Here is a 22,047-nt window from a genome sequence, read left to right on the forward strand (position 1 = left end):
CGTCCAAACAAACAAACTGTTCAGCTTTATACTATTAGTATAGATAAATCAAATTCGTTGTAACGAAGGAAGCGTTTGCACAGCAGTAAAAAAGTCTTGTTTAATTAAATACCAAACAAAACTAAATTGTACCTAAGCTTCTCAAAAATAACCAATTAGCCACCGAAATTATATACATGTAACATAATATTATGTTACCAAAACCGATACTGTGCCTCGCAATTTACACACTCGTAAATTATTCAGGAACGCTGAACAAATAATAATTATGGAGGTAAACATGAAGGTACAAATTATAATAGTGAGCCGCCTCAGGTGCAGTGAGGTGCCTTCCTGGGTTAGCCTTGAGGGAATCTGATTAATTAGACCCTACACCCGAGCCCTTTGAATTATTTGGGGGCGGCAACATTGGGCCAAAGCTTCTTAAGTTTCTGCAAGCAAAGATTCCCGTCCGTATGTTTTGCTTTATTGCGCTATTAATTATCTAAAGGCAGTAATCGATTGAACGTTTTGAATGTTATAATAACATCGATAGCTGTAGACTTCTGCTAAATGTTCGAGTGTAAGGTATAAAGTTTGTTTGACATCGTGTAAATTGTGTATATTGCGAGCACAAACCATTCTAAGAATGTATCACGGGAGAATTAAGGAAATTTGTTCAAAGTTTAAAGTAAATTTCCATTTTTACGATTCGTAGACAAAATTAAAACTACTTTACTGTTTAATTAGTAGTCGTCGATGATGACATAAACTGTAAAATATTGGAAACGTCTATCTATCTATATATTAATACGTGAGCAAAAACTTTGTATCCCTTTTTACGAAAATTGCGCGGACGGAGGAGTATGAAATTTTCCACACTTATAGAGAATATAGAGAAGAAGAGCAGAATGATAATTTTTTTTTTAAATATTGCATAAAGGTTACATTAAATAAATAAAGAAAACATTACACACACTACCATGTATTTGACACACACACGCATGCATACTATTTATTTATTGTCAAACTTTTGTTCTTGACGTCTGTGGTCAAATTGAGAATAGATTACATATTGTTTGTCTTTATTAATATTTATCTATAGTATAGTCTTGGCGTTGAAAATACAATCATAATAGTCTACAATCTTACAATTCCAATTAATTATAGTCGAATTTCGACTACTGCGGGATCTCTAGTATATATAAAAATAAATTGTTGTTCGTTAGTCTCGCTAAAACTCGAGAACGGCTGGAGCGATTTGGCTAATTTTGGCCATTTTTATTTGTGGAAGTTCAGAGAAGGTTTAAAAGGTAGATAAATATGAAAATGCTCGGAAATAAATAAAAATAGCAATTTTGTTTCTCCTTTGATGTGTCCCCCGTCGGACGGATTCGTTTTGTTTGTTTTAAGTTTATTTTATACAAAAGTTTAGGTCTTTTATTTATCGATTGAGGCACTACGAACTCTGCCGGGTCAGCTAGTTAATAATATAATGGCAATAAAAAAGTGATATTAAACCAAAAAAGTAGTTTTAATTATCATTGTCTAAGCTGCATAAAGTGTTGAAGTCAGCTCCGCTTATGTTTAACTATTTTAGAGTCTTCTAACCTCATCGCTTCGACAAGCTTTCAAAGGGCCGTGGTTACTTTGAACTCACGTGCACGATGCAATGCTGTGAAGTGCTACACCAACGCTCGTGTGGAGTCATTACCAAGAACCACCCACTTCGATTGTCGGTTTCCGTAAGCGTTTGCCTTTGAAGTTTGTTTTGTTGTATTTTGTTTAATTTATTATCAGAAATACAATTTATAATTTGATACAACACACTGAAACATCATACGAATAAAGCCAATGAACATAAGACAAATCGAAATGACATTTATATTGTACTGGCCGTACTCGCCCGCTTCGCTGGGGATTTTAATTTAACATTATTATTTATTGTTATTACTATTAAAGAGTCCAACACTCATATAAATATTAGCCTATCCATTAAGTACATGTATTTTCTATCTACATGGATACCAAGTTTCAAGTCAATCGGATGCATGGTTCAGTAGTTATAACGAAACATCCGTAAAAACCACTGTTGATTTATGTATTAGTATAGATGTGGCTGCCCTAAATACCAAACCAGACTGAAAGGTTCGTCAGATATAGGCGGGAATTCCCATATGTGTGAATTCACAATACACTGCACTGAAGAGCTATTGCGTTAGTACAATGAAGAGTTTTATTACCTTTATTAATTTCAATCCCTCAATTCCTTCATAACTTTGAATGACTAATATCAAAGGAAAATATCTTAAGTTAAAAACCTTGTAACTGTACAGCTCTCGTTTGCGTAATAAAGATCCCGTCAGTTGATTTGCCTAATTTAAAAACGAGGAATTGGTATCCGTTGAGCAAAAAAAAAAAAAAGCGTTAGTTCATTATCGTCAGTAGGTTTCGCTCTCAATCCTACTCGTTACTGAGACACCGGTCTCATGAATAATGTACCACGAATAATGGAAGTCTCGCGAAATATCCACCTGCATGTTTTAATATGTCGGCAGTAACTTTCAATATCTGATTTTCGTGCGTACACTTCGATTTGTGATGCTACATTTGATTTTTGTTATTTGTTCTGTTTTGATTTAGACATTTATACAAAGAAAACATTTTAACTCGTCAATTACGACGAAAAGTTATACAACTTTTGGAATTTCTATTGGAATTTTCATGCATTTAACGATTTTCTCATTAGAAGTTATCACAGTTGAATTTTTATTTTATTCTCTTTGGTTTTTGCAATTTGCAGAATTGATTAGAAGCATTGTTACTAGATTACTTTACATATTGAAACTTGAAAAGTTTTGTAAGCACAAATAGAACAGATTTTTTAAAAATATGAATAACGCGTTACCTACTTTGTTTTATATAGAAATAAGGAAATGATTTTGCCTTGAAGATGTACTTTTAATCTCAAATAAATAGTACATAATTCATTCAATAAGTAAACAATTCATAAACATTAAATGATAATTGTTTCTATGTTAGATGGTTTTACACTTTTATGTAATAGATAAAAATACTTTAATGAATAATCATTTTCTTCGCGTAAACTTCAGTGACGTAAAGTTTTGCGCATACTAAATTTTTTCAATCAAATACAACTAGTGATAAAGAAAAAAGACCTGAAAATTTTAAACAATAGAAATTTAACGACACCTTAATTGGAACACGGACATAAAACAGCAAACAAATCCACTAGTATTAGAGCATAAATAGTGCAGGTATACTCAGGAAAATTGACTTTAAATATATATATATTATATAAGATGAGTTATATGGACAGAAAGGGCAATATTGTTGCTTATTTGCACTACAGAGAGAAACATGAAGACGGGACAGAGTAACAACTCACGGGACAGTTAGGGTTGTCGTGCAAAATTATATTTACAATGTAAATATTTTATGGTCTGTTGACCTTAGTGTGTTATTCTTAGTAAATACATTTAGTTTCATTTATATGAGTACAGCTAGTATTTGCTTAAGATATGTGGGAGCTTGTCATAGCGCTAAGCAAACATTCGTGAGATGAGTTTATTCACGAATCTCTTATTCTTCGCAGTGTGTTACTGAAACAGGAGTTTTCAGTTAAAAAGACGATTGACGAAACGTGAAAAGACATGAATATTAACACAATAAGGACAAGAAGCTGTTGGTATTCTTACAAGAATCTTGTTAGTGTTTCAACCCTAGCGGCAGTCACAAGTCGTTTATTTCAATAAGACAGGCTTACCTGTCGCCCGCTCGACCCTTTTCCTTTACCTAACAAAGTAAATTATGAGCTTTATTTATATTAATTAACGACTCAAAATTGATTAGTGCTTTTGTGAATTCTAATTCTTTCAGATTTTAATGGACTGCTCCATAATGTTTTGATTTTAAAAAAAATCGATGCCTCTTTTTTATATTCGAATTTTACTTTGTAAGATTACGGTTACATACATACCGTATGTACGTACATATCCTTTGATATGAAAATAAGTATTTTTGATTGAAATCTATTTTTAGTGCGAGGGAAACATGTACACACATATTTTTTTGGTTATTATTTTTAGAAGAAAACTTTAACAAAAAGGTATAATGTAGAATCAATCAAAATGTACTAAGATGTTATAGACTTGTAATGTAACGATACACACAATACAGCGATTCAAATTGGTGCAGTTGTTGCGAGATCTTTCTAATTTCTAGACAAACAAAATTAAACACCCATTAGTTACAGTCCGAGAAAGCTATACGTATAATGAACATTATCAATTTGTTTTTAAAGTGCAAATTTCAGCGTCAGTCAGCCAAAACAGACCAAAAACGCATTAGTGGACAAAAGGGGTCAAAAATGTTGTTTTAAACCAATTTCCCGATCAAAGCCCTCGTATAAAAGACTGTAAACATTCGAGCAGTAATCGATTTAATGAAAGGGGAATCGAAGGGACCCGTAGGTTTGCGTTTCAAAATTTACGACTACCTCTAGCGTTTAATTGGAAATTCGTGCTGCAATAAAAACGCTTTGATGACCTAGATATAAATAGGAATTCGAATGATGGAACGTCTTAATTTTTTTTTATCAAATGTGTTGTATTTGTTGTAAATTTATATGTGTGAGTGTATTTTTAACCAGAGTGTGAGCTTGCGGGAGTGTGGAGCGGCAGCTATCGTAGAATGGAGAAAAACATTTCTTCATTTACTGCTTTTACATAATAATTTTAAATACAAACTCCGAACGTCAACATTTCAACTGTGTCTGTCTACATAGAATATAAACCGTTCGTCGGAATATTTCTTAAAATTATGTGTGTATGGGCGAGATGTATACATAGATGTGTTTTTGAAATTATATAATTAAAAAATATGTACTTAGTCTGGCCATAAATACTGTTACAATTAAAAAAAATATCTATTGCAAATAACATTTATTACTTTTACAGTGTGTTAGTTTAATACATAAATATAAAACAATTTAAAGTATAAAAAGCTTATTCGAAGTGGTCTCCATTGGCTGCAATACAGTCCTTTAAACGTTGAGGCCAGTTACCAATAGAAGCACGCACTCTTTCCATGGGAAAAATGTTCACTGCCAATCATACGGATTTTTTAGGGTCTCCAAAACATGGCGTTTAGAGCAAGCCGTACTCTCTAAAACTGACCATAAATCATAATCCAGCGGATCAAGATCGGGACTAGACGACGGCCAGTCTTCAGCTCTGATGAAGTCCGAAACGTTCGTTTCCAACCAAGACTGCGTAGACCGAGCTTTATGACCTGGCGCCGAGTCTTGCTGGATGGACCATTCTTGATTATTGAACATGGTGTTTTTAAGGGACTTCGCTACCTTCTCAAGAATGGTATTTTGATACACTTGTGCCGATGTTTTGATACCTTTTTCACAAAAGTATGTCTCAGTCACTCCTTCATAGCTAATACTCCACCAAACCATCACTGAAGTCGGATAGTGCCCACGTTGCACTCTGTCGATTAATTGGGAAGCTTCCTTAGAGCTTTGACCGTAAATACGGTCATTTTGTTTGTTAAAATGTTGCTCAAAAAATTCTCATCCGTAAACAAAATTTTTCTATGACCTCCCTTTGCGTACCGCTTCAGTAGTTGTTTCGATTTTACCACCCTATTCTCTTTTAAATTATCAGTTAAGAAATGACCAGTACGTCTCTTATAGACTGCAGTCCTAAGTCATCTTTTAAAATACGCGACATGGTTCTAGGTGCTATCTTCATCTCCCGAGATAAAATATTTTGCTTTGGGACAGGATTTCCTCGAATTCTTTCCCTTACTGCTTTGACCACCTTTTTCGTACGAACACTACGTGGACGGCCAGATCTTTTTCTGTCACAAACAGAGGAAGTCTCATTGCTCTTATTAATAGCTCGGTACACAAACATTTTACTAATGCCAAGCGTATGGAGAGTTTTAAAAATTGCATTTGGCTCCATACCTTCTTTGTGTAATGCAATCACAGCGATTCGGTTCTATTTATCACCCCATCCCATTTTAATGTCGCAAAATATTGTACAATGTATTGGCGCCAAAATGAGAAAACTCAATGAGCAATCATATAAAAATGACAGATTCCAAATTCAAATGTAATATTTTGTTTATTTTTAATTATAACAGTATTTATGGCCAGACTAAGTATATTGATTGAAGAACAGTAATCAGCTGCCGATTGTAATGTTCTAAAAATGTGGCCACAGCCCACTGAGCTTCTCGCCGGATCTTCTCAGTGAGTCGCGATTCCGTTTCAGTGGTAGAATAGGCGAAGCGCTGCTCTTGCTAGGGCTAGCAAATTCTCTCAGGTTGAGCCCCTAAACTCACCTACCTGTCCGGGCGTATCTGAAATAGACCCCTAGGCTACCAGCAAATGAGTAGGGAGAAAAAAAGGCGTATCCATCTACACCTACCTATATATTAATCAATATACGTACTAGGAAACCTATATTAAATATATTATTAGTTCTTTCTGTGTGAAATGAAACGCATAAATCATAGATTTTCTTTACAGAAAAATAAACCGTAGTTACTAGGCTGTACTAAAAGTATCGGGAATGGAAATTTTCAGTGCCGCCCTCATACATTACGTCACAGACCAAAGATAATATACATAAATTCGTCACAGACGAATGATGACGTATTATCCGTCTATATTTGAATATTGTTCTACGAGTGAACATTTCGGGAATTAACGAAGTGACACAACATTACTATTTAAAAATGTATTTATTGCTTTTCGAAGTATTCTCCGCGAAATTTGACACATTTTTCCATAAGATGGAACCAATCATTAAAGCAACCATTCCATTCGGAAGTTGGGGTCTTCAAAATGGCCGTTTTGTAGGCGTCCACAGCTTCTTCAGGTGATGAAAATCTCTGTCCACGCAATTTATTCTTTATTTTAGAGAAAGTATAGAAATCATTAGGGCTTAGGTCGGGGCTGTACGGCGGATGGTCTAATAATTCTATGTTTTCTTGCTCTAAAAACTCTTTTGTTCTGTGCGCGGTGTGAGAACTCGCATTGTCGTGATGGAGGATGATGCGGCGGTTGCAGTTCTCTTTACGGAGTTCAGAAACGACCTGTGGCAAACAAATGCTAGCATACCATTCTGCATTAACCGTTCTTTGTCCCTCAAGAGGAATAGTCGTAACATGGCCGGTTTTGGAGACAAACGTGGCCACTATTTTTTTTGCAACACTCCGTGAACGAAGAATTTTTGTTGGCTTTAACTCATTTTCGAACACCCAAACTCGTGACTGGTTTTTTGTTTCGGGTTCGTACGCGTATATCCAGGATTCGTCACCTGACACAATGTTGTATACAGCATTTGAGGATCCTGCGTGGAATCTTTCGAGAGTTCTGACGCACCAAGTAACGCGAGCCGCTTTTTGCTCTTCACAGAGCGAATGCGGTATCCATCGGGAAAACAACTTTTTTACACCTAATTGTTCATGCAAGATTATTTGTATTTGACTCATGCCAATGTCTAAAGTTGCTTGAATTTCGCGTTATGTCACATGTCGATCTTCCTCAATCAGCTTACGCACAGCATCAATGTTTTCTTGGGTGACTGCAGTTTTTGGACGACCTTGACGGGGATCATCACTGAGCTTGACACGTCCACGTTGAAACTCAGCAAACCAGCGATAAATTGTGGTTTTGGATGGAGCTTCATCACCAAATGCAGAAATCATCCGGTCAACACACTGTTTTTGTGTTAAACCACTTCGAAAGTCATAATAAATCATCGCTCTTGAATTTTCTCGAGTCAATTCCATTTTCTCAACGACTAAAGAAGTTTGACAAAACCTCGTGACAAGACCGAGAATCTTTTTTTAAATAAATAAATGGTATTCGATTTTTAAAACCAAGGAGTTTTCAATTAAAAAGATTTTAATATGACAGGAACAGTGGAAATATTCCATTCCCGATACTTTTAGTGCAGCCTAGTAACGGAAAACGTCAAGTATTGGAAGCGTCGGACATAATTTGAAGACAATAGAAAACGCGGGATTAAGCCGTAAAATAGCTTTATTAAGGTATATCGTTTACATCTTTTCTCCGAGGAGAACGGATACTATCATTTTCTTACCCCGAGTTAGTATAACAAGAAAATATAAGAAATTGCAATTTATATGTAAAAGTTCTTAATCCTGCAATAAAATGAGTATTCACCACAAAGAACCGGATAATAAAATAAAGGTTTTTCCTTGACTCGTAAATCTTTCTAACTGGCTAGAATTGGGAACGAAAATGTTACAATCTTTAACTTTCTGACAGTTTAATAAGATAATAAAAATAGGCTCATGATGGATTCCCTTGACTTTTGCCGTTAATAAACTTGTGACTTTGTTAAAAATATAATTTGGTTAACGATTTACTTGGATATTTTTAAATTTAATTTGAGTTTGATCTGTCACGACTATGTGACAAATTGCGATTTATCATTGCGATTGGATTTTATTGCGATCAAGAATAACCTATATAGGTACATACATAACGTATTAACTATATTCTATTGTTTTATGTGTAATTCATCTATTAAATTAAATCATGTGTATTCGTCAAATGTGCAGCTAATTAAATATAGTTTTTACTGGTGGTTTGTGAGCCCGCACGGGTAGGTAACCCCACCCTGCCTATTTCTGCCGTGAAGCAGTAATGCTTTCGATTGAACCGTGGAGCGACCGTGGTACTATAAAAATTAAAAAAATAGTTAATAAACTCATATCCCAAGGTGAGTGACATTTATTTTGTTAATTAATGTCTATGGGTTCCAGTAAGCACTTATCATCATGTGGACTTTGAGCTCATGCGTTCATGAGTTAATAAAAAAACCTCATCGATTTCATAGGCTGATGAAGCCCATATAAGCCACCGTATAAAGATAATGCATTTTTATTCGCACAAATATAATATGGGTGGTTTCGATCACAAAATATTCACTATTATATTTGGCATCAGAATAGAACGGCACTGAAACAAAGAATATGGATAAAGCTCATGCAATCGTGTTATCCCATCATGTTTAGATCTCAAACAATACGTCGAGATATTGCAGGCGAGCAATAAAATGTTAATCTAGGTTATGATTGGCACTAGTAAAATTTTCAGAGCGAGTTTTCGCAGCGCCCCTGGCTGGACGAGCGCGATAGGTCTGCTTAATCGGATTCTTTATTCATGAGACCGCTGCAACACAGTTCCACTCCAAATTACTACATACATTCCATTTATTCAGTTGAAACTTAATAGAAGTAGATTTCCAAGCAGTTTATCATGTGCTTATTACCTGATATTAATATAATATACCGTGGAACAGTGTGCCTAGTGCGAGTTTTTTAACGTTCTCGATAGCGTAAAAGTTAACCCAATTTTGTGTGCAGTTGGAACAGCGCCCCTAGCGGCAAACGTAGGCAATCGATCCCATTCCATACAATTATGAGCTAACTTTTACGCTATCGAGAACGTTAAAAAACTCACACTAAGCACACAGAATTCATTTAGGTATTATACTCGACTAAGTATGTTTTTTTTTATTGGAACGAAGTTCCTTATCGCGCGTTGTGAAAGGGGGCTAGACGGAAAAAATTCTTACGAAAAGTTGTCACGACACTTTTTAGATCCGTCATTCTGACCAATCAACGTGTAGGTGCTTATCGCGTGACATTGCTCGTATCCGATTGATCCGCGTAATGAGTACAGTTTCTCGAGATAGCGTTTCAACAATAGTAATTTAGTTCATAGTATTGTTTTTTTCTTCTTCATAATGCCGTAATTTATTATTATAACTTTAAAAAAAAATTACAATTCCTTCACTAATTAATCGAAAGGAACTTCGTTCCATCCGGGTGTCCCTTGACACCTCTGAAGTTTTTTGCTTAGATAGATGGACGAGCTCACGGCCCACCTGATGTTAAGTGGTTACCGGAGCTCGTAGACATCTACAACGTAAATGCCGCCACCTACCTTGAGATACGAGTTCTAAGATCTCAGTATAGTTACAACGGCTGCCCCCACCCTTCAAACCGAAACGCATTACTGCTTAACGGCAGAAATAGGCAGGGTGGTAGCCTACTCGTGCGGACTCACAAGAGGTCTTACCACCAGTGATTACTTATTCTGTTGCTTTATGCTATCGGGAACAAAGACATAAGCTATAATACTTTCAAAATAGTTATTAACGATTTTATATTAGTAAAAACGGACACAGAATATATTTTTGTTGCATCAGAAGATTTAACTGGAAATTTCAGGATTTCTGACGGAATTTCGGCTTGATGAATCGAAAGTTAAAATGATACCAATCTATGAGGTTAGTTATTCGATTTTGGAGTTTGTAACCAACGTAGTCACAGAGGGGCTGGTAGTGGCGGCCCGATTTACTTCAATTTGGATCCGTGTTGAGCCGATGCGGCGGTTTCTGAAAATTTAATGCCCTGGGCCTCTCGTTATTCTGTGTCAACGCTCGCCTGCCCTGGATGTATAAATAGAATCCGCTGGATGTGGCACTCGTAAATTAAGCACCTAGATTTCTCGTAAATATACATGAACACATTAGTGTTGGTCTGTTATCGTGAAGCTGTTCGTGATTTCGTATTCATGTAGTTCCCTGTAAATTTAGTAGTAGATTAATTGTTTATTTATGTTATTAAAGTTGTCAGAATTCACTAAAACTCTTAATGTATTATCTACTAATGTATACTTCAAGCGGTGTAAATATTATTTTAAGAGTTTCATTTTGTAGATGCCGAGTATAGCTTATGACAGCTACATTGTTCGTTTTCTCGTATTTTTAAATACATTTTTATTTGGAACGAAGTTCCTTACGGGACGACGCGGAGGGGTACCCTAACCGGGAAAAAACGTCCGTAACGAAAGATTTTTCTTAGTAATGCACACAGTGTACGACTTAACTTTGTAATAACGTACAAAAAATAACATATTTTTTTTATCATTCACTGACCACGATCTCAGAGCGTTCGTTTGCGCAATACACTGCCTCTTATGCGAACAACCGTGAATGAAGTGTACCACAATAAGTTCGCAAGTTACCGAACGACCGTGGGTTGTTGCGAAACCTCCAGTTTTATTTTCTTTATACCTCGAATAGAACTTAAAATTAATATTTTTATAATAAGGAACTTCGTTCCTATCCGGTGTCCCACGACACTGCACATCTTTTTTTTAAATACATTTTTACAAGCCAACAAAATCGATTCACTTTTCCCTTGGTCCTAGTTTCTGAATCTGAGCCGCCTCTATTATTTATAGAGACCGGATGAATTTTTGAAAGGCAGACTAAATTACACATTTTATCTTCGGTTAATATTCGACTAGAAGTTTCATTCGGTGTCCACGGCGAGCCAATACAGGGAGCGTTTCTCATTTATTCTAAAATTATGTTCGACGACTGCCGCCCGTTTCTCAAACGCCGCCGTATCGCTCGGGCGAATTCAAATTCTAGTGATGCAACTACGTTATATTATTATGGAGATTTTGTTATTGATATGATTGATTATTACTGGTGGCAGGACCTCTTGTGAGTCCGCACGGGTAGGTACCACCACCCCATCTATTTCTGCCGTGAAGCAGTAATGCGTTTCAGTTTGAAGGGTGGGGCAGCCGTTGTAACTGTACTGAGACCTTAGAACTTATATCTCAAGGTGTGTGGCGCATTTACATTGTAAATGTCTATGGGTTCCAGTAACCACTTAACACCAGGTGGACTGTGAGCTCGTCCCCATATCTAGGCAATAAAAAAAAAAAAAGATAATAATAGGTATTTGAAATGGTTTAATGTTAGGTTAGAGTAAAGATATCGGAGAACTTGCATTACATGTTTTTTTTATTGCTTAGATGGGTGGACGAGCTCACCTGCTGCTAAGTGGTTACTGGAGCCCATAGACATCTACAACTTAAATGCGCCAACTACCTTGAGATATAAGTTCTAAGGTCTCAGTATAGTTACAACGGCTGCCCCACCCTTCAAACCGAAACGCATTACTGCTTCACGGCAGAAATAGGCGGGGTGGAGGTACCTACCCGCGTAGACTCACAAGAGGACCTACCGCCATTGTAGGTAAATTGTTTTCGTGTTCTTCCTACATTCTAAAGGTTGTTCAGTGTTAATTCATTTTGTATAATGTTAACCTTAGTTATTTTGTAGACAGTGGAATATTAGTTTGACTTAAGCAAAGGTACATGCGTAATGTAAGGATGCGTGCGGATAGGCCTCACGATCCTGGATTTTTTTACCACGAACCAGTATTTCCTTACGGTTTGAAGTGTTAGACAGCTGCTCACAATATAATTGAGGCCTCAAGGTGGGTGACGAAATTTTATGTTGTGATGTCTATGAACTCCGGAAACCAATTAACATCGCTTATTCTGTGAGTTCCTTTATTTATCTGTAGCATATATCTTTTGCTGGTGGTAGTGTGTCCTGTGTCTCCGCGTGGGTAGATGCATAGTTCTGCCCGGGAGCAGTAATCCGTTCCGGTTTGAAGGGCAGTTCTTCTAAGGCTCATGTCTCAAGATGGCTGGTGGTATTTACGTTGTTGATGTCTATGGGCCCCAGTGACCATTTAATACCAAGTGGGCCGTGACCTCGTTTATCCATTGATGAAATAAAAATAATTAATAGGTGGTTACCTTCAACTTAGTAATACCTTCCTATTCTTAAAAGAACAGTCTAGATTATCAATCATGAATAACGTATTATAATTTTAAGGCAGAAATTACATGTTCTTTCCGCTAATAACCATAGCTACTTTAATAACTAAACAAAAAAAAGTCGCAGTACGTTTCTTGATGAAGCTTATTTAAATAAATTAAACAAATACAAATATATAATTAAAATAAATGTGTAGAATATTACGTAAAGCTACGAACTTTACCTGCAAAAGGCATATATCACCGGCAAAGTCCACATATTCATATTCTCAATGGGGGCCGAGGACTAGGAGGCTCCATGAAACATATCGTTTCCTTAACTAAATTAATTTCATTTAAGATCCAACCATATATTTATGAAGGCCACAAAATCCTTTTGGGATCCTACCTTTATGTTAACATTCGGGATTTTCAAGTACAACACGTCAAATAATATGAAAACAATTTATTATATATCAATTAGTACCGTATATTAGATTAAAATTATCGAACACACAGAAAGAAACACAAATTCATCCTGGTAATTATTAGTCGTGAAGAACACGAAGATTCTTTTTTCCGTAGATAATTAAGCGAGTGCCCACTCGTTTAATTATCTTATCTTATCTGATTTGTAAATGAAAATACATCCTATCGATACTCTAGATTGTATTTAGGAGAGAATTAGCTAATCTAGATGAGATCTGCTAACGAAATACGAAGAGCTCACGAGTCTCTTCAATGAACTCGTTATTCACTCACCTAGATAAATAATACAAATGGGTCAGAATATGCTTAAGTCGGTATAAGTCGACTAATATAATTTTCGAATTTTCTTCGGGTTTTCAGTACATGGTCGTACAAGGTATGTATGTCAGCAACTTTCTACATCTACTCTACATACAAGGGCTGCACTAAAAGTATCGGGAATGGAATATTTCCACTGTTCCTGTCATATTAAAATCTTTTTAATTGAAAACTCCTTGGTTTTAAAAATCGAATACCATTTATTTATTTTAAAAAAGATTCTCGGTCTTGTCACGAGTTTTTGTCAAACTTGTTTAGTCGTTGAGAAAATGGAATTGACTCGAGAAAATTCAAGAGCGATGATTTATTATGACTTTCGAAGTCGTTTAACATAGAAACAGTGTGTTGACCGGATGATTTCTGCATTTGGTGATGAAGCCCCATCCAAAACCACAATTTATCGCTGGTTTGCTGAGTTTCAACGTGGACGTGTCAAGCTCAGTGATGATCCCCGTCAAGGTCGTCCAAAAACTGCAGTCACCCAAGAAAACCTTGATGCTGTGCGTAAGCTGATTGAGGAAGATCGACATGTGACATATCGCGAAATTCAGGCAACTTTAGACATTGGCATGAGTCAAATACAAATAATCTTGCATGAACAATTAGGTGTAAAAAAGTTGTTTTCCCGATGGATACCGCATTCGCTCTGTGAAGAGCAAAAAGCGGCTCGTGTTACTTGGTGCGTCAGAACTCTCGAAAGATTCCACGCAGGATCCTCAAATGGTGTATACAAGATTGTATCAGGTGACGAATCCTGGATATACGCGTACGAACCCGAAACAAAAAACCAATCACGAGTTTGGGTGTTTGAAAATGAGTTAAAGCCAACAAAAATTGTTCGTTCACTGAGTGTTGCAAAAAAAATTGTGGCCACGTTTGTCTCCAAAACCGGCCATGTTACGACTATTCCTCTTGAGGGATAAAGAACGGTTAATGCAGAATGGTATGCTAGCATTTAGCTAGTTTCTGAACTCCGTAAAGAGAACTGCAACCGCCGCATCATCCTCCATCACGGCAATGTGAGTTCTCACACCGCGCACAGAACAAAAGAGTTTTTAGAGCAAGAAAACATAGAATTATTAGACCATCCGCCGTACAGCCCCTATACTTTCCCTAAAATAAAGAATAAATTGCGTGGACATAGATTTTCATCACCTGAAGAAGCTGTGGACGCCTACAAAACGGCCATTTTGAAGACCCCAACTTCCGAATGGAATGGTTGCTTCAATGATTGGTTCCATCGTATGAAAAAATGTGTCAAATTTCGCGGAGAATACTTCGAAAAGCAATAAATACATTTTTAAATAGTAATGTTGTGTCACTTCGTTAATTCCCGAAATTTTCAGTGCCGCCTATGTAGCTGTATAATATTCGAAACACGAGTTTGGTTTCTTATAATTCGTCTCGTAAACAAGAAAAAAGAATATTATCATGTGAGATCGGCTTTTTTTTTCCACAGAGCATATTAAATCCATCCCGCCGTCCCCCAGACGTCGGATTGGCGCCGACCGCCGGCGACACCACCACCGGTTCCCTCGGTCGACGAGTAGGGATGGCACCGCGCTGCATCTTCCCCCGGAGAGGTCGGGGGAACACAGTCTACCATACCCGGCTTTCTATAGCCCTCTTTCCTATCAGGGACGATCTATCAAGTGTCGTAAAAAGATTGACGCCCTTGAGATGTGCTGCTGGAGACGCTTACTGAGGATAAAGTGGACTGCTCACCGCACGAATGTTATCCATCCTGAAAGAGCTCAGCACCAAACGAAGGCTTTCGTCGATTGTACAATTGCAAATTCTTAATATACATATCATCGGTAATGAAAGCTCATTGAAACGATTAATGGTTCAAGGAAGAGTAGACGGTCAACGCTCTCACGGCTGATCACCCACAAGGTGGACAGACTTGATTAAGTCTACTACTAAGCGTTCCCTTACTGAATGTGCACGTACCGCAACAAATAGAGAGAGATGGAGAAGCCTCGCAAAAGCCGCAACCAAGCAATAAGACATGCATAACTACGACCACTCTGGCAGGAGTGTACGACTGGGAAGAAGAATCACGTCGTCCCACACCTGGGTTCTTCTGCGCATAAAGCAGGTGGAGTCCGAAGCTCTTAGGGGACCGGGTCACGGATGGGACCCCGGTCCCATACCCCTGCTCGGCGGCGGCGGATTTGTGCATAGTGAGGAGAGTTTTGCCTGACTCGCCTCGCCGCCTCCTTCCGCGAGATGGTGCACTCGCAGAAGTGTGAGAACGGCTAGCATATTTTTGTTTTATGTTAATTTATTAATGTTAATGGAATGGAAAATTATTAATGTTAATGTTAATGGAATATTTTTCTTTTATGTTAATTTGTTTTATGTTAACCTCTTCTTGAATAAAATATTGTAAGAATAACTGTATGTAATAAATTCTATACATACACAGAAGTAGTAATCAAGTTTAGTAAAAGTTCATCTCCAACTTCACAAGGCTATGTACATAATGGAATATGTTTGAGTTGAGCCCTATTTAGTTCGTTCACGCAGACTATTTGGATATTTACTCAGTGTCTGAAACGTGTTCGATGTGTTAACAATACTTATAATGTGTTCTGATGCTTACATACAGTCAATAATATTTTATTTCAGTTATAAAATAATTGTATCTGGCGGAGTATTTATTTACCCTATTTTTTCCCGACAAAGAAGAACAAGTATGGGACCTGTTTTTTTTCTTGTTTGCTGTTACTTTTTGTATACGTTGTATTGGCAGTGGGCGGGCCCTTTGCTCCCGTGGACCTCGAACAACGTAGACCGACGACCTGTTGAAGGTCGCGGGAATCCGTTGGGTTCAGACACGGCAGAACCTATTTTGGAGACGTGATTTTCTGGAGGACTATATCTAGCAGTAGACATCTATCGGCTGACAGATAAATATATATAGTTTACGATGAAAACAGCTGTTACAGAAAGAGTAACTACGCTTTTTTTCTTGAAAATACAGTTTAATTATCATAGTATTGCGACATTCTCGATCTACCTAGGTATCGCTATTTTGTGGCTTAATCTCATATTTGTTTACATTACATTTCCAATACAGCTTACAGTTTTTGTCGTCACGGAAAAAACAAAAAAAATAATACACTGGTATTATGTCTACACGTCTTAACCATCAGGGTACAGAGACTAATTCTCATTTCGTTTAGAATAACATAATCTTTAAATAAATAGGCAAAGACAAACACCATTAAAGCTGACCACCATTTTCTCCTTTCAATTGTTAACCGATTTTCTTTTTTTTTCAATAGCAGTTTTGGACGATTGTCTGTAATTTTTTTTAGAAAATACACATTTATGTGTATTTCCAATATGTATATGAATTAAAAACAATGTGGTGGATCTTGTTGTATTGTTAGCTCACACGAATATGTGCCACCATACTGCTTTTTTTGGCGCGAAGCAGTCACGCGTGTCGGTTTGAAGGATTATGGCAGCTTGTTATATTAGACAATTGAGATTTGGACCTCATCTCTCAAGATAGGTGCCATTTACATTGTGAAGCCCACGGGTTTCAGCAACTACTCAATACCAGATGAGCTGCGAGCTTATTCATCCATCTATACAATAAAGAAAAATACATAAAATGAATCTAAATCTTAAGGTGTCAGTGATTATGGTCGTATTTCGATAATTCGGCGGACACTAGTGAAAATAATTGTCCTTATGTTTATCTTTAGTAAGGAAATTGAATGTCTGGTTCGGTGCGTAGCTGGTAATTGGTAGCGGTAAGATTAATTAATTCGGTGTACAAGAGTATAGTTTACTTTGTGTTCGCAAGGGTTTGTCACGTGAGCCCCAGGTGGTCTCTCATAAATCTCGCCAACGAACAGCTTCGGCTTTCGTTAATTACGTTAATAATTAACGCTAATTGTCGACCGGTTTTGCGTCTCGATAGGCTATAATAATAATCTCATAAAATTAAAGAATGGTTTCTTTTTTTCATTATTTTCTTACAAGGTGAATTCGTAGCCGCGATTTCATACGCGCTTTTAAATTGATGATGGTAAGGCATGCAAGCCTGTACAGATATGTGTCACCTATCCTGGTAAATTCTGCCACTAAGCAATCGTGCATTCCAGTTTGAGCTGCAAGATAGTTGTTATTGACAACGATTTCGATTTAGGTCTTATATCTATGGATAGCCGAATAACATCACACATTCCACGAGTTTTAGCCTTTCAAATAAAAACTGAATGGTATAATACAGGACCAAAAAAAAATTATTCTGTTATTTTGATAAAAAACTCTTTAGATTTTTTAATTTTTCTAATTCTGGGTATTTTGATAAGATATCAAAAATAGTCGAAATCGGCAGTAACGAAAAAAAAATTATCATTTGTTTTAGACAATGTTTCTTACTTATAAATTTTAACGCAATTTGTTTACCAAGTTTGCGTCATGTTTTTAAGGCTTGTTATCCGCTTGGAAAATTTTTCATTGCTCAATTTTATTGTTGGCTTTAGATACCTAATTAATGTTTATAAAAAGGTAAATACAATTTACAAAACATGACTGAGGTTGACAGTCCACAAGCGAAATATCCTGTATGTACCTATTTGAAATAACATCGAAGAGATTACAACTTTTTTTACAAATAGCAGCACAAAGTGTATCCACATGTAGACACAGAAAAAGCGAATAAATTGGGTCTGTTATCGAACTCATATGAACTCACCGAATCCTCACCGACTTTTCGAGAGTCTGTTTACTTTTCGATACTGATAGGGTTTTCCTGGTAACGACTGTTCATACCAATCAGCTTGGTAGATACGTTTGTTTTTGTTTTGAACTACTCTATCTCATGTCTTTCTGTTTTCATTACTCATTCGGATAATTATAAATTAAGATAAATATAAATTAATTTTTACTGGTGGTAGGACCTCTTGAGAGTCCGTCCGGGTAGGTACCACCACCCTGCTTATTTCTGCCGTGAAGCAGTAATGCGTTTCGGTTTGAAGGGTGGGGCAGCCGTTGTAACTATACCTGAGACCTTAGAACTTATGTCTCAAGGTGGGTGGCGCATTTACGTTGTAGATGTCTATGGGCTCCAGTAACTACTTAGGAAAATCAATGAGAGTGTACTTACGAGAGGTATCACTACATAGTATAAAACAAAGTCGCTTTCTCTGTCCCTATATCTGTCTGTCCCTATGTATTTTTTTAATTTTTTTTTATTGTCCTTGTAGGCAGACGAGCATACGGCCCACCTGATGGTGAGTGGTTACCGTCGCCCATGGACTTCAGCAATGCCAGGGGTAGAGCCAAGCAGCTGCCTACCGCTTAATACTCTCCACAAGCCTCTTTTGAAGAAGGATATGTCATAGCGCTGCTGCATGTATGACATGTATGCTTAATTTTTAAAACTACGCAACGGATTTTTATGCGGTTTTTTTATAGATAGAGTGATTGAAGAGGAAGTTTATATGTATAATAACATCCATTAAATAGTCGAGAAATCAATAATAAATTACGGTTTCCGAAGCGAAGCGAGGCTGGGTCGCTAGTGTATCTATATGTACGAGCTTACGACACATCCAATTCGTTCGATTGTTATTCGACGATGTTATTCCTTCTTCGACAAAGTAATTTCAGTGTACGAGTTAAGTTCGTTTTTTTAAGAAAAATTGCTATCAAACTGTGAGATTATAACTCCAGTATGGACGCTTCGCTTGGCACGAATACGTAGGGTGTTTCATCATTGAGACTATAACGACTTCATAACAACGTTTCACATTCATTTTTTAGTTTAATTTTTACTTAAAAGGAAAACTGTATTAAATGATTTAAAACAAAAGTATGTGCGGATCTGGTGTCCTCTAGTAGCTTAGGTACATTCCCCTAACACATTCGTTTATAGTAATGTCCTTGATTTTCTATCAAATTCTGTTACCGACTTTTTATTTTTTTATTGTTGCTTATATGGTTGGACGAGCTCACAGCCTAACTGATGTTAAGTGGTTACTGGGGCCCATATACATCTACAATGTAAATGCCGCCACCCACCTTGAGATATGAGTTCTAAGGTCTCAGTATAGTTACAACGGCTGCCCCACCCGAAACGCATTACTTCTTCACGGCAGAAATAGGCAGGTTGGTGGTATCTACCCGTGCGGAATCACAGAGGTCCTTCCACCGTAGAGAGAGGTCCTACCACCAGTATATAATAAACCAGCAGACATAAAATATATCTCGCGTTTCTGTTTATAGGTCGATCAATCGAGATTTAAGCTATGTGCATCTATGTGCATTGAGGTATTCATCTTGTGGCATTTTTGGGCATTGTTAAATACGTAATAACAGAGGGACTACGAACTCCTGTATTCTTTTATCAAAATAAAACAACCATGCAAATATTTAAACATTAATCTTATAGGACTATTTTGTATATGTTTTCACGCGCAAACCACTGTCCTGATGTGGACAAAATTCGGAATGGGTTTGTACCTTGGGAAAGAAAATCTGCCTTTTATCCTCCATTCCAGTGCTGAGTATGGGTCCTTCGCCCACGCGATACGTGTAGTCCGCGTTCCCGATACTGCGAGCTATGATTTAATAATTTAGAACGTCTCAGTAATTTAAGAATATAATCGCAATATACAGTTATTAGGTTTCGTTAAATTGGACAGTTAAAAGGAGTGTGTATCCCGCTGCGCGCTGCCATTGTCTCCAACACTCACTTTGCCGGCTAATTGCTTCTCTTTCATACTGAACAAGAAAACGCCGTTAAGACTTCTCTGCATTGTTCCTTAATTGAACTTGTACTGGTGCAGTCTACACGACGAGGTTTGCGAGAGTTCTCCGTATCTCGCAGGCTAATTGAAACATACTTTGCCTTTCGGTTCATCTGTACAGGGATTCATTTATATTCGTTCGTTAGTATCACGTAGATTATTTTATTGCTCCGTTGAATTTGAGCTCCATTAAGCTCTATTTTTAAGCTATTGCATAGCTTTTATCGCGGGCTTTGAACGCGGCGACCGAATCAACAAATTCCGTAACGAAAATAGAACCTAGCACCCCCCACTCCGCCTACCATGTAGCTCGCGTTCAACACATTCCCACGTTGCGCTTGTGTAGTGTTTGTGAATAAGGGCGTGGCGTGACGTCGCACTGCATGCGCATCATGAAAAGTCTGCCCATCTATCTCTCTCTCGCGCGGTCTAGCTTATGAGTGTGAAGGGGACAGTTAATGTTTTGCCTTTGTTAATGTTTATAAATATAAGGGTTTTTTTTTTCCTCAGGAGATAATCGCCATATCCCTTATTCGACCAACCAACCCATCCGCGTAGCGGGTGGGTTATATGGGAGTCCCTTATTTTATTATTGTTTTAATATTAATTATTATTGTCTAATTATAATTGCATAAGTTGATAAAAATGCTATGCAATAGCTTCACCGCGGCAGTCCCCGAGTGCCACACGTGTTTTTTTCTTTAAATCACTTTAATACCTGACATATAATGAATTTTGTTATACTATTTGCTTACTTAAATACTTTGCATCTTTATGTACGAGATTGTAAATCTATTCAAAGCTCTGCATCTGTCTTAAACTAAAACACGATTAATTTAACTTAGAAGGTAAATCATGAAAGCTAAATTCAAACAAAAGGTAAGGTCACAGAGATAACAAGGGTGAAAGGTGGCCCACATTAGTCTTAGCGTGTTTGTAACGTTTGTTCGTCTGACAGTATTCATTAGGGCACAAAAGCGTTGTCTATCAGACAGTAAGTCGGTGTTTCTTAACAAATTACTCGAGTAATGTTGTAAGCGGTCGGAAAACGCCTTCCAGCGAACGAAACTAGGCAGAGGCACCTTACCAGTCAATTCACTATCGCCACACAATAGCCGGAACGGAAGCACCATAATAATGCGCGCGTAATTTGTCTACGACGTACATTCTATGTATTGTTTCCTTTACATTTTATATTATTTTGTACTTTTCATTCTTTACAGAAGTCGCTCGTCAAATCTATGCGTGTTCGTTGTATTTTTAGATATACCTGGAAGTGCTCCTTTACTTTTACCACAAACTTACTGCTGGTAGGAGCTCTTGTGAGTCCGCACGGGTAGGTACCACCACCTTGCCTATTTCTGCCGTGAAGCAGTAATGCGTTTCGGTTTTAAGGGTGGGGCAGCCGTTGTAACTATACTGAGACCTTAGAACTTATATCTCAAGATTGATGGCGTATTTACGTTGTAGATGTCTACGAGCTCGAGTGACTACTTAATACAAGGTGGGCTGCGAGCTCGTCCACCCATCTAAGCAACAAAAAAAAATAACAAAAATAATTAAGTGACATTTTATACGATTACTATAGTTTGTTTATATCTTTTTATATTTTGTTACTAGTGGTTGGTCGTCTTGTGAGCCCTCACGGATGTCTATCGGTCTCACTTGTGCTGGGCTCACATTCCAGCTGGATATCATAGGTCGCACCAGTGTAGCAGGAGAGCAGAGTTTTTAGCTGAATTTTTTTAGTAATCTCTTTTACACCACTGTACTAAA

This window comes from Bombyx mandarina, chromosome 22 (assembly GCF_030267445.1).
Source record: "Bombyx mandarina strain Sakado chromosome 22, ASM3026744v2".
Classification (NCBI taxonomy): domain Eukaryota; kingdom Metazoa; phylum Arthropoda; class Insecta; order Lepidoptera; family Bombycidae; genus Bombyx; species Bombyx mandarina.